General features: G+C 47.9%; 1 protein-coding gene across 10 annotated transcripts in view; it reads right to left on the bottom strand.

Moving 5' to 3' along the window:
• The window catches only part of Ctbp2 (C-terminal binding protein 2), a 148,410-nt gene that overhangs the window by 104,961 nt on the left and 30,581 nt on the right, over nt 1–12,868 (bottom strand). Inside the window, exon 1 of one of the 10 annotated variants that reach the window (XM_074078108.1) lies at nt 12,118–12,136. The exons of 8 other annotated variants lie outside the window; for them this stretch is intronic. The gene's annotated coding sequence lies outside the window, so the exon portion shown is untranslated. Of the gene's footprint in view, nt 1–9,058; nt 11,591–12,117; nt 12,137–12,868 lie in introns of those variants that run through there. One more of the 10 variants, XM_020157870.2, reaches the window with a different exon arrangement.

The raw sequence follows: 12,868 nt of genomic DNA, 5'->3' as shown, positions 1-12,868 counted from the left end.
GATGTGGTCAAACAGTAGTGCCTGCCTAGCAAGTGTGAATCAAGAACAGAGCTCAATCCTAATTATATACATATACACACACACACACACACACACACACACACACACACACACACACAATACCTTTTTTTTTTTTATGGATTAAGTTTTTATTTTTATTTATTTTATTTTTTTCATTTTTCTTTTATTATTCATATGTGCATACAAGGCTTGGTTCATTTCTCCCCCCTGCCCCCACCCCCTCCCTTACCACACACTCCACCCCCTCCCTCTCCCCCCCCTCAATACCCAGCAGAAACTATTTTGCCCTTATTTCTAATTTTGTTGTAGAGAGAGTATAAGCAATAATAGGAAGGAACAAGGGTTTTTGCTGGTTGAGATAAGGATAGCTATACAGGGAGTTGACTCACATTGATTTCCTGTGCGTGGGTGTTACCTTCTAGGTTAATTCTTTTTTGATCTAACCTTTTCTCTAGTACCTGTTCCCCTTTTCCTATTGGCCTCAGTTGCTTTAAGGTATCTGCTTTAGTTTCTCTGCGTTAAGGGCAACAAATGCTAGCTAGTTTTTTAGGTGTCTTACCTATCCTCACCCCTCCCTTGCGTGCTCTCGCTTTTATCATCACACTATACCTTTTTAAAGAGGCTACTTCAGAAGCAAGGGCCCAAGCCTCAGAGAGATCCCTGAGTGACACCTACCTTGGCTTTCTCATGTCTCTCTGCAAAAAGCCTTCTTCTCATTAGGTTCCTCCAGATTCCAAGAGACCCCAGGGGGCTGGAGGCATGGCTCCAATGGCAGAGTGCCTGACTAGCAAGTACAAGACCCTAAGTTCAAACCCCAGTGCAGTCAAAAAGAAAAGAAAAAGAACAACCAAGACACACTAGGGAACATTCACTTCTTACACTAAACCAGACAGGAGGTTCACCAAATCATCCCTCAAGCAATGACAAGTTTACAGGTAAAGACTCAGGAGGCACAAGGAAAGCTAGCTGGCTGCCCCACAGTGCAGTGCCCTGAGATAAATCAGGAGGTGACATCATCTGCCTGCAGCAGATAAGCAGCGCCCTCAAAGGCATGATCCATGGGAGGGTTGGCCAAGGCCTGCACACAGCAAGTACTCTGTAAACGTGTAAATTCTAGTAGCCATCAGACACAGGAGCTGACTCCAGGCTGAGCACTTTCTAAGAAATCAGCACAACTCTGCCCAACCCTGCCCAAGAGTAAGATAAATGGGGGGAATCTGCATAGAATCCACTGCTGGGGTCACTGAGCCTGGCACCTCAAACCCATTTCTTTCCTCAAGAAGGGAGAGAGGACTCATCTTCATCCAAGGTAGTAAGGCTATCCTCAGAAAAATAAAGGGGATTGGGTAAAGAGCGATCCAGAATTCTGTACTTTCAGCCCAAGAAAAGGGTACATTAGCTAAACAACAGGTGTCCACACCCTGCAGCACCATCAAAACCCAGGCTTCCTCAGAGGTTCTCTCTTCTCTGGAGCAGAGGCACAATCCACTGTTACCTCCAACTGCCTTGTGTCTTCAGTTGTGACTTGCTGTGCAAGAATTTTGCTAGGCCTGAGACAAAGGGGCGAGCAGGGACTAGTCCCTTGAACTCAGTAGGACCCCAGGACTAGTGTAGTACTCAGTCTCTGTCCCACTGCTCCTCAAACCACGGAAACACAGTGCCAGCACCCCGATCCAGCCCGGGGCGGGCATCTTTCCACACGCCTCGCTGCACAGCTGGGCAGTGTGGTGGTCACCATGCACACAATTGGCCTGGGGGGTTCCAGAAGCATGGCTCCCGAGGTTGGGACAACAGCAGCAGGGACAGGGTTTTCATAGCATTCCCTCTGCCACTCAGAGCCCTGGCTAGCCAAATGGAGGCCTGCCCTGTCTGCAGGGCTGCTGCAAGGGAGACTCACAGAGCTGGAGCCACAGCTCTGTAGAGGTTTGCCTTGGCCTAACTGTGGCACTTGGACACATCCCCGAGATCCCAATGCCAGCTGTTCGCCTGCTAGCCTGACACTCACCACAGCCCTACGTCACTGTGTCACATTGTCAAAGGCAAGAGACCATCAGCGATGGAACCACAATGGGGACATATATGGCTGTTTCTTGGGTCCCTGAGAGGAGGGTGTGGGAAGTGGGTGGCAAGGGACTCCCCACATACCCATAACAGGTTCTCCCTTCCAACTCCCCGAAAGATGATGGCCAAGCCACAGCGGTTCATGAAAAGGCCAAATGCCCAGCCCCTAAAGCTGGGCTGCTTGTGTTTGCAGGAAGTCCCTCTGGCCAGACACAGAAACAGACATACAGACACGCAGACAACCTGCCAAATATTAATTTCATGCATGGTAAGTAGGTGTGGATGGCATGGGTGCTACCACCAGCCCAGTAAGGAGGAGGAAGGGAGGCACACACTCAGGGCTGCTGCAGTGTGGCGGGCCACCTTAGAACAGATGGGGTGCAGTGGTCAAGCTGCCAAGGGTGCAGCCTCTTCCCTCCTGTCAATGTCTGCCACCGTGCTTGACATGCTGGGCCACATGGCCATATGCCCTCTAACCAGGACATCGGCTGCCACCAGGATGGCAAAACCCTGCTCAGCCTTTAAGGATGGCCTATCCCAGGAAGCCAGACCCACTAGGCATGAAGCAGTGTGGAATTCTGGTTTGGTTGTTCCCATGAGAAAAATAGTAAAAATGACAGTGTCTGCTGTCACACATAAGATAAGACAGGACGCTAACATGGTGGGAAGAGGGACACCGTCGCTTTCACACAGGAGCTGGCTCACTCCTCCCAGAGCTCAATACCACTGACCACTGCATCATGATAAATAAACTGTTATCAATTAACTTGGAAACAATTATCCTTTCTTGGGGGCGGGGATCAACCCTGAAAGCTAATTCTCTCTGTGTCCCCAGACTGCCAATGGGGCTTCAAGACCCAGTCAACACTTCATTAGACTCCCAAGGTCCACGAGTTTCAACTTCGAGAAGAAAATGTCCTCCGGGCAGAAACTTGACATACAAGGGCTTTGTGAAGAACTGTTCATGGAAGTTTAGTAATATTAAATGCGTTCAGCTGCCTTTAGGTTTTAAGAATGTGGAAAGACTCAACAGCCAAGATTTGAGAATTCTTATCCTCACATCCAAAGACAGCCAGTGGAAAACTGAACGGCAAGTCTTGGAACTCTGCCACTTTCATAAGGAAAACAAAATAGATACCGTCCTCATGTTGTCTCAGATGTAACCAATTAATGTGTCCATTCCTCAGCTCCCTCTTTCAGCTTTGAATTTTTTTTTCCTTTTGGCGGTACTGGGGTTTGAACTCAGGGCCTCACGCAGTGCTCTACCACTTAAGCCATGCCCCCAGCCCTAGCCTTGCGAGTCCACTGCCAGAGAGCCAAGGACTAGCAGAGCCTTAGTGTGGCTTCTGAAGCTTGGGAAACCCATCCTGAGAATGTGGGAACCTGGAGGGGCAGCTGGGAGGGTGTGGCTGTGACTGGAGAAGGAACACATAAAGCAAACTGAGAAATGGGCGCTGCCCATCAGGGCTGGTGGTGGCCAAGTTTTGAAAGGGGAAAAAAAGTGAACCTATAAACAGCAGCCCACAGCGACGTCATTTTGTGAACTCAAGCTGTGTTCCCACATCCAAAACTACTCAGCTGGCCAGGAAAGCGGCTGGGAGTTATCTGATCAGGGCTCCCAGGCACTGCTGGACCTGAGTCTGTAGTAAGTGGGGGCACTGGGGCCCATGGAGAGACCATCTTCTGCTGGAAGACTCCAGGACAGTGGAGGGGTGCTTGCCAGAGGCCAGGACTTTCTCCAAATCAGTGCAGTACTTTAAGGGGAAGCCTGGCCCAAACCAAACTTGTCAGACCACCTTCCAATCATATCCCAACAGAGATGCCTGAAGGTGTCTCATCTCTGGCCTTTCATAGTTCCAAACAGTAACTAAGCCAGAAAGCTACCAGCCTAACCTGCTTAAAGAAATAGGTATAGAAGGTGAGCCTGGGGTCTAGCTAGTGGTGACTACTAATCAGCTGGGCATCCTGACTGGAGGCTCTGAGGTGCTTTCTGAGCCCTTTCCGACCAGGAACCCAGGGACACCCAGTCCAACAAGGGACAAGAGGAGCAGACTGGGCTGGGAGGTTAGCACCAGGGTTTCTGGACATTAAGAATCAGCAAAACTGCACAAACCAGCACCATGGTTAGATGGAGCCTGTACACCAACACGCTTCCACAAAAGACAGGTTAACAAAAAAGGAGGGTGTTCAGTGCTCTGAAGAGGCCACAAGGCAGACCCCTCCCAGCCTGCAGAGTGCTGGGAACTCTGAAACTTGATATTCCACCCCTGCTCCATTCTACCCCTGGGGAACAAGTAGTAAGAGGTCACAAATTACAGAAAAATACAAAACCACCTAGGAAGGGAAGGAGTAGGTTGGTTGTGGAGGTATACAGGTATGCTATACCAAGGCCATATATTCCTTTACCATATACTAGTTTAAATAGATTGTAAGTATTCCAAAATATCTATAGGTCAAATGGAAAATGAAATACAAAACATATTCAAATCTTGTATTTAAAAATATTCTTCAGTGAATTTCATTTTTTAATATATACATATATGCATGAGACCGAAAATATATATCCAGTGCTATTTCTCCATGCTAAAAGAGGATTTTTAAAATATGTAACATAACAATTATTTATTTTAATTTTCTTCACACTTCTCTGTATTTTTCTACAAAGAGCATGCTTTCTTGCAATCTAGAAAATGGTTCTGAGGTCAGGACTGACAAGGCTGAGGCCGATGCAGAGGGCGAGGTGTTGTCCAGGCCACCTCTGCCCTGCCTTCCAGCCAAGTGGCCCCGCTTAAGATGCGAGTCCCTGAAATACCAAGGCAGGTTTTGAAGGAGGTGAAGTGTCCTTCACCCTCACAAGCTCAATCTACTACAAAATGAAGTTCCCCTTGGGAATCTCAGTACAGAAGTCATAATTTCCATGGCCAATCAACCTGAGAGAAAGTGGGGGGAGGGGTGAGAGACTCTAGGGGACCCCTTGGCCCACTGATAAGGAACCATTTTCCCCAGTCACCCCCCACCTGGGTCGAGGACAGGCACAGCAGAGATCCTGGGGACTTCGGCAACCTGGATTTTTCTAGCCAAGCTCTTGGGTTATGATTTAAACTGTAGAAGAATGGACAGAAAGCAGCATTCGGGGGCTGGAAGCCTGGTTCAAGTGGTAGAACACCTGCTTTGCAAGTGTGAAGCCTTGAGTCAAGCCCCAGTCCCACCAAAAAAAGAAAAAAAAATTAGCATTCAAAGAAATAGTGACTTGAGAATGCAATGGTCAACTCTACAAGGGTGAACAGCTTTAATTTCAACACTATTGATCAATGAGCTACATGTGGATATTGACTGGGAATGTGAAGATGGGTTAAATGAATGTGGCTATGTATCGAACCCTCAGACTGTGCTTCTTGTACACAGCCTGGTACCAACCACCATGACCTCACCACATGCCTTCACAGTCTCAAGTGCTGCCTGTTCTGTAACTGGTTTAGATGCACAGCTCCCTGAAAATTCAATATTTTTCCTTGGACAAGTTGGAGACTTGTCTCACTCGTGGCTAAGAGCACCAGCATTAGGCTGTGGGTGACCCCATGATTAGGTCTGCCCTCAGCTTTCTCTTCCTCCCCATAGAAAGGCCATCGTGTGCCCCCTGGTGGGGCTAGGGTGGGGATCAGATGCAATGCACGTAAGGTGCTCAGCACAGAGCCTGGCACATTGGAAGCCCAAGTGTTTGCTGTATCATTTCACAAATGTTTTACTGTCACAGTGAAGGGAACTTAAGAATCAAGAGCCTGGCACAAACGCCCTGAAGGAAATTGGGTTCCATTTTATTTCTAATTAAATTTAGAGCCCAACTCTTGAGGTTCTGGGGAGATGAACTGAGAATGAAGACCACAACTGCCCTCCAAGGCAGCCACTTCTGCCCCTAACTTCTCAGAGATTATACTTTTTAAAAAAACATTTAAGGCCAGGTGTGCTGCAGACACCAGCATACTTAAAAACTGCAAATTATCAACTTCACAGAAGACCCCAAAGATATGACTGAAGGTAAATTTGTGGATCTAAAATATATTTCTTCTGGAAGCAACAAAATGAATCACAGTGCAGAGGCATGCCACAGAAATGGGAAAACAAAGGCCCAGGTTTCCATTAGCAACAAGGAAAACCACTCTGGACTTGGTCTTTTCCACTGCCCACCTGACAAGCTGTCAGCAATACATCACAGAGGAATAACCACACCCCTCCACTGCCCAAAAACTACAGACAGTGACTCCTTCATACCCAAGCAAAGTGTGAAGGTCCCCGAGAGAGAACTGCAGCCTCCTACTCTGAGGGATCTGAGAAGAGAGTGAGAGGCCCATCCAGCCCCGTGAAAGCATCTCAGGCACCAAGGTGACTTAGTGGTCCTGCCATGGACCACCTCCCAAAAGAGAAAACAGCCCTAGCTACACTCAGCAGCAGAGCTGATCTCATGGTGGAAAGCCAAAAAAAAAGCCTGCAGAGCACAGAGTGCACATAAATGTTACGTATTGATTCACGTGCATCGGGTGTCTAACACCAGGAGTCCTGAACGGACTGGCCCACAATTAGTCAGCTGCATTTCACTAGTTTTGAGAGTACAGACAACAGCACTCGGGAGTGCTAAGGCAGGAAGATCTTAGGAGTTCAAGACCGGCCTTGGGCAACAGGGCAAGACCCTTGTCTCAAAAAACCAAAAGGAGAATGATAGCTCAAGCACTCACTATGAAATTGGATTCCCAGAACCTGCAATTTTACAGTTCTCACTATGGCCTACCGAAGCCATGTAGGTGTGCAGGACTTCTGCCTAAAGAACCTCTCTGACAGCCTCGACTTGCCTGGTGCGTTAGTCTGCACCCCTTGTTCTCAGAACGTGGGTGTTAGTAAGATGACCTTGAAATCGAAGAATCCTTTAGCCAAAGTTTGACTTCTGTACACTTTCCCATCAACGTGCACTGTACAGAAACACAGCACAGAGGAACAGAACTCATGGGTAAAGGAAGGGGCCTCTTCTGCTGGGTCCAAAACCAACCAAAGCACCATAATGCACAGCTACTCCAAACATCACTCCATAGACATCTGCTAAGAGATGGAACAAGGTACACTGGGGCTACAGAAATGTCCCATTCCCCTGGACACCAAGGAAGCAAGGGTCTTGGGGCTTCCCGCTTGCTAGGCAGTCATGCTACTGCTTGAGCCTCACCCCCATCCCTGTAACACATTCTTAAATGACATAATTAAGAGATGGAGAACACACTAGTGGTCGCCAGGCTCAGGACTGGGAAGGGGGCAGACAAGCTAAGTCCAGAAGCTTCTTGGAGCTGTGGCTTAGGAACCAGTTGGCCCCATATATACATGTGCAGTAGGGGCTACCCTAGCCACCTGTAAGAGGTGTGGCTACAAAATGACAACAGGGTGACTCTTGGGGTGGTGCACATAGGCCCCTACACATGGGCTAATACTGTGTAACTAAGTACTCCCCCACACCCGTGCACACGTTACTCTGGAGAAATCTGAACACATCAATGCCAGTTTCCAGGCTGTTACAGTTACCACAGTTCTGTGGATGTTACAGTCAGGAGGGAAGAAAAGGCTACCTGTGATCTCAGCTCTCTCTTATACCTGCTGTATGTGAATCTATGTTTACTTCAAATCAGGAACTTTAACTTCAGGAAATAACAAGTAGGTTTGTCCTGTGTTCTCAGTTTGTTTGTGCAGTTTACCATGTGGTAACCAGTAAGTCACTAGCAATTCCTTTCTCTGACAGATGAGTACTTACAAGGAGCCATGTGACAGCGTCCTGTTAACACTGTTGGACTGGGGTTGCTGCCCTCTGGCTCCTGGGTCCAGAGAACTCACAGCTCCTGAACCCTGACCTTCTCCCACCAGTGCTGGCAAAGACACTGCGATGTCAGTGCTTTCTCGGGGACAGGCAGGTATGGCTGGCCTGCAGTCTCCCTGCTGCTGCCAGCCGTCCAGGGCTCCCCAGGCCCCACCCCAACAGAGGGCGCCTTCTCTGCAGAGGAGCCTGGAGAGGGAGAAAACCAGCCCTGGGGCAGCTCCTTGCTGGACCAGTGGGCCACTGAAGAAACTCCAGGACTCCTGACCCAGCCTGAACAGACACTATAGGCAGCAGGCTAGAACAGGCCACCGCCATCTCGGCTGGCACACACAGTTGTACTCGGAGCTGGCCAGCTTGCTTAAAGAAAATTCTGGAGCTGGAGTGTCCTAGCTGATTGCCAGGGTCCGGGGAGCCACGTGTCGAGAGCAGACCCACAACTCTGGCCCTGCCTCTCCAGCAGCTGGGGGACCTGGCTGACGCCTCACACTGCACATCAGCCTTTCGTCTCAGGCGAAAGGTCTTCTGTGGTGTGGCACAGTGTCTGCCTCCCAGGTCCTCTGTTGCCTGCCGTTTAAGGGGAGCTGGCACACTGCTGCCAGCACTCTCAGTAACCCCCCCAGTCAGAGAATCTGACAGAAGAAAACTACAGAAGCACCCTCGCTGTTTCTGCCTTTACTGTCTCCAGGCTTACACATCCTCCAATTCATCCAACCAGGGTGTAGCCTTACTATCTCCCAGCAACAATAAAGAAGCACCTCCCTCCCCGAAAGGCTTCATGCCCTGTACGAATGGAAAACAGTTCAATAATAATACTATTTTTCAGATTCTACAAACCCTAAATGACCATTTGCGGCAAGAACCAGACCACTTTCAAGCCACCAACACTGCTCAGCTTCCAAGCTGATAGGGAAAAAAATAAATAAATAAAATAACCAGCGAATCTTCCACACGAATAAAAATTACATTCTACATAAATTAAATATATAATTTGATTAAACATGTTTATGTCTTTGTGATGACATTTAAAATAGAAGTAATCATTTTCTTTTTTGAAAGAAAAACTCTTTCAAATATAATTTGAAGCTGTCAAACCAATCTTCTACTACAGATCTGTTAAATGTCACATACCTTTAAAAAGGGATGGCAGTTTCCTTTTAAATATGCAATTCCAAACAGTGAGTTCTGAATCAAGAATGTATTAAACTACACGGCTGGCATTTACCCCGATTTAAGCAGCGCCCTTTCCCCTACTCCCTCCCGGGGGACTAGCTCAGAAGCAAGTGCAGCACAGGCTCAGGCGCTTCTCCCCCTAGGACAGTGGCGCTCTAGGTCAGCTCATCTGCTCTGGCTGCAACCACAGGACTCAACACCAAGTCCTGCTCCTAACACCTTAAGGGGGCAAAGGTATTTTCTGCTGATTCTACCAGTTTCCCTCCCAGATGGCTGACTGAACCCTGTGTAACCCAATTTTGGCATAGCATCAACGGCCCAATTCTAAGACAGTGTTAATCAGATGCAAGAAAACTCCAAACTCACATTCTCATAAGTCAATGACCTACATATTCAATTGCTTATTCGCCATCTCAGAAGCAAACACCGAGCTATATTTAAACCCAGAGCACAGATATATCTTTCTTCTAAAACGCTCAGAGAGGCAGATAAGCCTCACCGTCCAGCATGCCTCCTCTTCTCAACCTAAGGAGAGCAAATCTTGTGTTTGGGGAGCTCTGAACAGAAGTGCATGCTCTAATGCTCTAATAAGAAGGTGCATGAGAGCTTCTTTGTATCCGCAGCAAACGCAGTGACATTCTCCTAGAACTTCAGCCAAGTGAACTTCACTGCTCCCTCCCCAGCATGGGGCCCAGAGTAAGTGCTCAGGGAAAAAAAGAGACCAAATGACTTCACCTCAGTTAAGCATAGGAGGCAAGCATGTCCCACATTTCGTATTCAAAAGTGAGTCAAGACAGAGATAGGATGTGAACGCTTTCCAGCTGCTGTCCCTGGGACATAGGGAGCACCATCTGAAAAGTCTTCAGCCAGCAGAGTCTGGTCTAAGAGAAGGAGCCACAGCCTGGGCTCCGGCCACTGTCCATGTCTTGGCATTTCACCCACACCGATGGAGTTAAGTGTGGACAAGTCAGCTCCCCCATCCGATGTTGAAGGTTGATACTAAGCCTCAGGGCAGTGTCTACAGAACCAAGCAAAGGCTACAGCCCAATCCAGCCCCAAACCCAAGCAGACACCTTCCACCCGGGAAGGGGCAGCTGTTCTGGGGTCAGGGAGGTGGAGTGTGCTGGACTTCACTCTGCACACCTCCAGTCTACACCATGCAGGCTGCAGTGCAAGTGGCGGCCTGAGAAGTGGCTACATGGGGTTATTTCCAACAAAGCCGGGGACTCTGAAATTAGGAAATCTTGTCTGCAGGTGCTGGGTAACAACAGGCAAGTCACTCAGCCACTCACAACTGGAGCTAACTGCCCACCGGCACAGGAGAGGAGTCACCTCCAAGGCACCAGGATTCCCTTATTCAAGATCTAATTCCATTTAAAAATAGGCAGTCAGGAAATTTAACCAAACCTGATTCTCAAAGGTCATGGAGGCCTGAAAGAAATCCAGAGTTTAGAAAAAGAAGAAAGGAAAGCCTTCTCTTATTTGGGCAAATTCCCTTCCTTGGATGGCAAACTCTGCTCCCTGGCACAGATGGGAAAGCCAAAAAACACTGTCCATGAGGCCAGATCTCACAGGCTGGTGTGGCTAATCAGGATGCAGACAGAAAGCCACAGATGAACCAAAATACACAGCAGGGCAAAGACCCATCAATCTGAAAGCAGTGCATGGAGACCAGCCCGTGCTTGCTCCTACCGCCCTGCCCAGGCCTTGCAGAAGTGATCCTCTCCTCCTCTGTCTTCAGTTGCGCTCTGCTGTCAGGTGACTCTAATTGCCTACCCGCGGTGTACACCACATAGCACATGAACACATGTGCAAACTCACGCACAGAGGTCTTCAACTTGGGATGCTTCTACCTTACAACGGTGCAGAGGTGACACACATTGAACAGAAACAGTATTTCTTCTTCCAGGGCTCAATTTTGACCTTTATTCCAGGCAACTGATAGCTTGGTACTGCCTTTCTTGTGATACTGGGCAGGGCTGTAGGTTTTAGCTCCCAGACAGCGGCAGCTGAGATAGCTAGACTTTTAGGAGAATGGAGCTGCATCAACTGAACTTGTCCTCAGAGTGTTTTAAATCTTATCTCAAATCAAGTGACACTCCTAAAAGCACCCCTCACAGGATGGCCTCCCCAAAGCGTCTCTCACCATTGTGCTGCTTTCTCTGGTAGTTCCAAGCACAAGGAGCGGCTGTGGGAAACAAGCCTGGCATCTGTTAAGATCACGTCTATGCAGAGCACTTCGAAAGCATCTCCATCCCTCTAAACAGTGCCCCGTGGCAAGGCATTTCTTTTTGGAACCAGCCCAAGGTGCACCGGCTGCCCTAAGCTCAGAGAGCTGCCCTGCTTAAGAGAGTTTTGTTGACAGCACTGTCTTGAAATTTGCAGTTGTTTTATTTGCATTTTTTAAAATCAACTCTGGTCCTCTCTCCCCCATCTTATCCCCTCATAGCATCATTTTTCTTTTAGTCTCCTAAGTACTTTCTAGAAAGAGGAAGGTTATAAAAGAGTAAAATGGAATCCACTCAAGGCCTGTCTAGAAGCCCTATAAAACATGCCTCTGAAAGTTAACAGCCTAGAGAGGCCAGGGGCATCAAGGTCAAGGCGGTGACTGGGTCCCTGACCCAGCTCATAGTGGAGCTGCTCTGGCAACACCACCCAGAGCATCTACTTACCCAGTGTCCTCCTGCCTCTGAAGCAAACTAGGAAAGCATGTGTTACCACATGGTCATCAGCAAGCTCCAAAAAAAAGGTGGACACAGATATTAACTCGAACCAAGATCACACAGGAACCAAAGGTCAGGGGACCCTCACTCTTTGACTTATTTGTGTGGGTCTTCATGGGAAAGAAAAGCAGGGATTTTGCAGGGAAGAGGCAGCAGGAGAAAGGAGAGGCGGAGGTGGGGGAACAGGAATCAAAAATCATTCTGAAAACCAGGAAAAATGAGAGAAGAGAGAGAGACCCTCTATATAAAGACAGCATGGTTACATTTTCCAGAGCAGGTAACTCCATAGCCTACCTCTGGCAGAGGACCTACAGACCGTGTACCCATCTTGTTAGCAGAAGACCAAAGAGGAAGGGAGCATGCCCACACTCTCCCACGCCACTGTACCACCCAAGCAGAAAGACTACATTCTGATTTAAGTGGTTTAGAAAATAGAAAAACTAGCTCCAACTTCTATGTGTGACTGGTAGACACAACAGCACTTTATAAGACTAAACATACATCTACTCCACAACCCAGCAATTCCATTCATAGGGATGTAAACATCCACAAAAAGAGCTACAGCAATGGTTCATAGCAACTTTATTCAAAATAGTCAAAAGCTGCAAACAGCCCAAGGCCTATCAACAGGTGAATGAGTCAAGAGACTTTGTGGATTCATTTGATGCAATTACTCAGAGGTACAGAGGAACAAGCAGCCTACATAGGCCAAAACGTGTTTAAATCTCAAAAACATTGTGTTAATTGAAAAAGCTTTAGGCAAAAAGGCATACTATGTGCATACTATATGTAAATGTATTTTATACACTATTACATAAAATTCTAACAGGTAACTCTAAACATGTTAGGAAAACAAGTTATTCAAGGAGACTCAGGCAGGTAGGATAGGGGACAGCCTGGACGAGGGAACTTTCTAGAGTGATGGGAAGCCCCCTGTACAAGTGTATGCACCTGATTAACTGATTGACTAACTGATTGATTGATTGATTGATTAATGCCCTGCAGACCATGCATTTCATGTTGTCTCTGTCACTTCCAGGCCAAT

The sequence above is a fragment of the Castor canadensis genome, chromosome 7 (genome assembly GCF_047511655.1).
Source record: "Castor canadensis chromosome 7, mCasCan1.hap1v2, whole genome shotgun sequence".
NCBI classification, from domain to species: Eukaryota; Metazoa; Chordata; class Mammalia; order Rodentia; family Castoridae; genus Castor; species Castor canadensis.
Note: the sequence above shows the minus strand (reverse complement) of the source record. Positions and strands in the feature narration are given on the sequence as shown.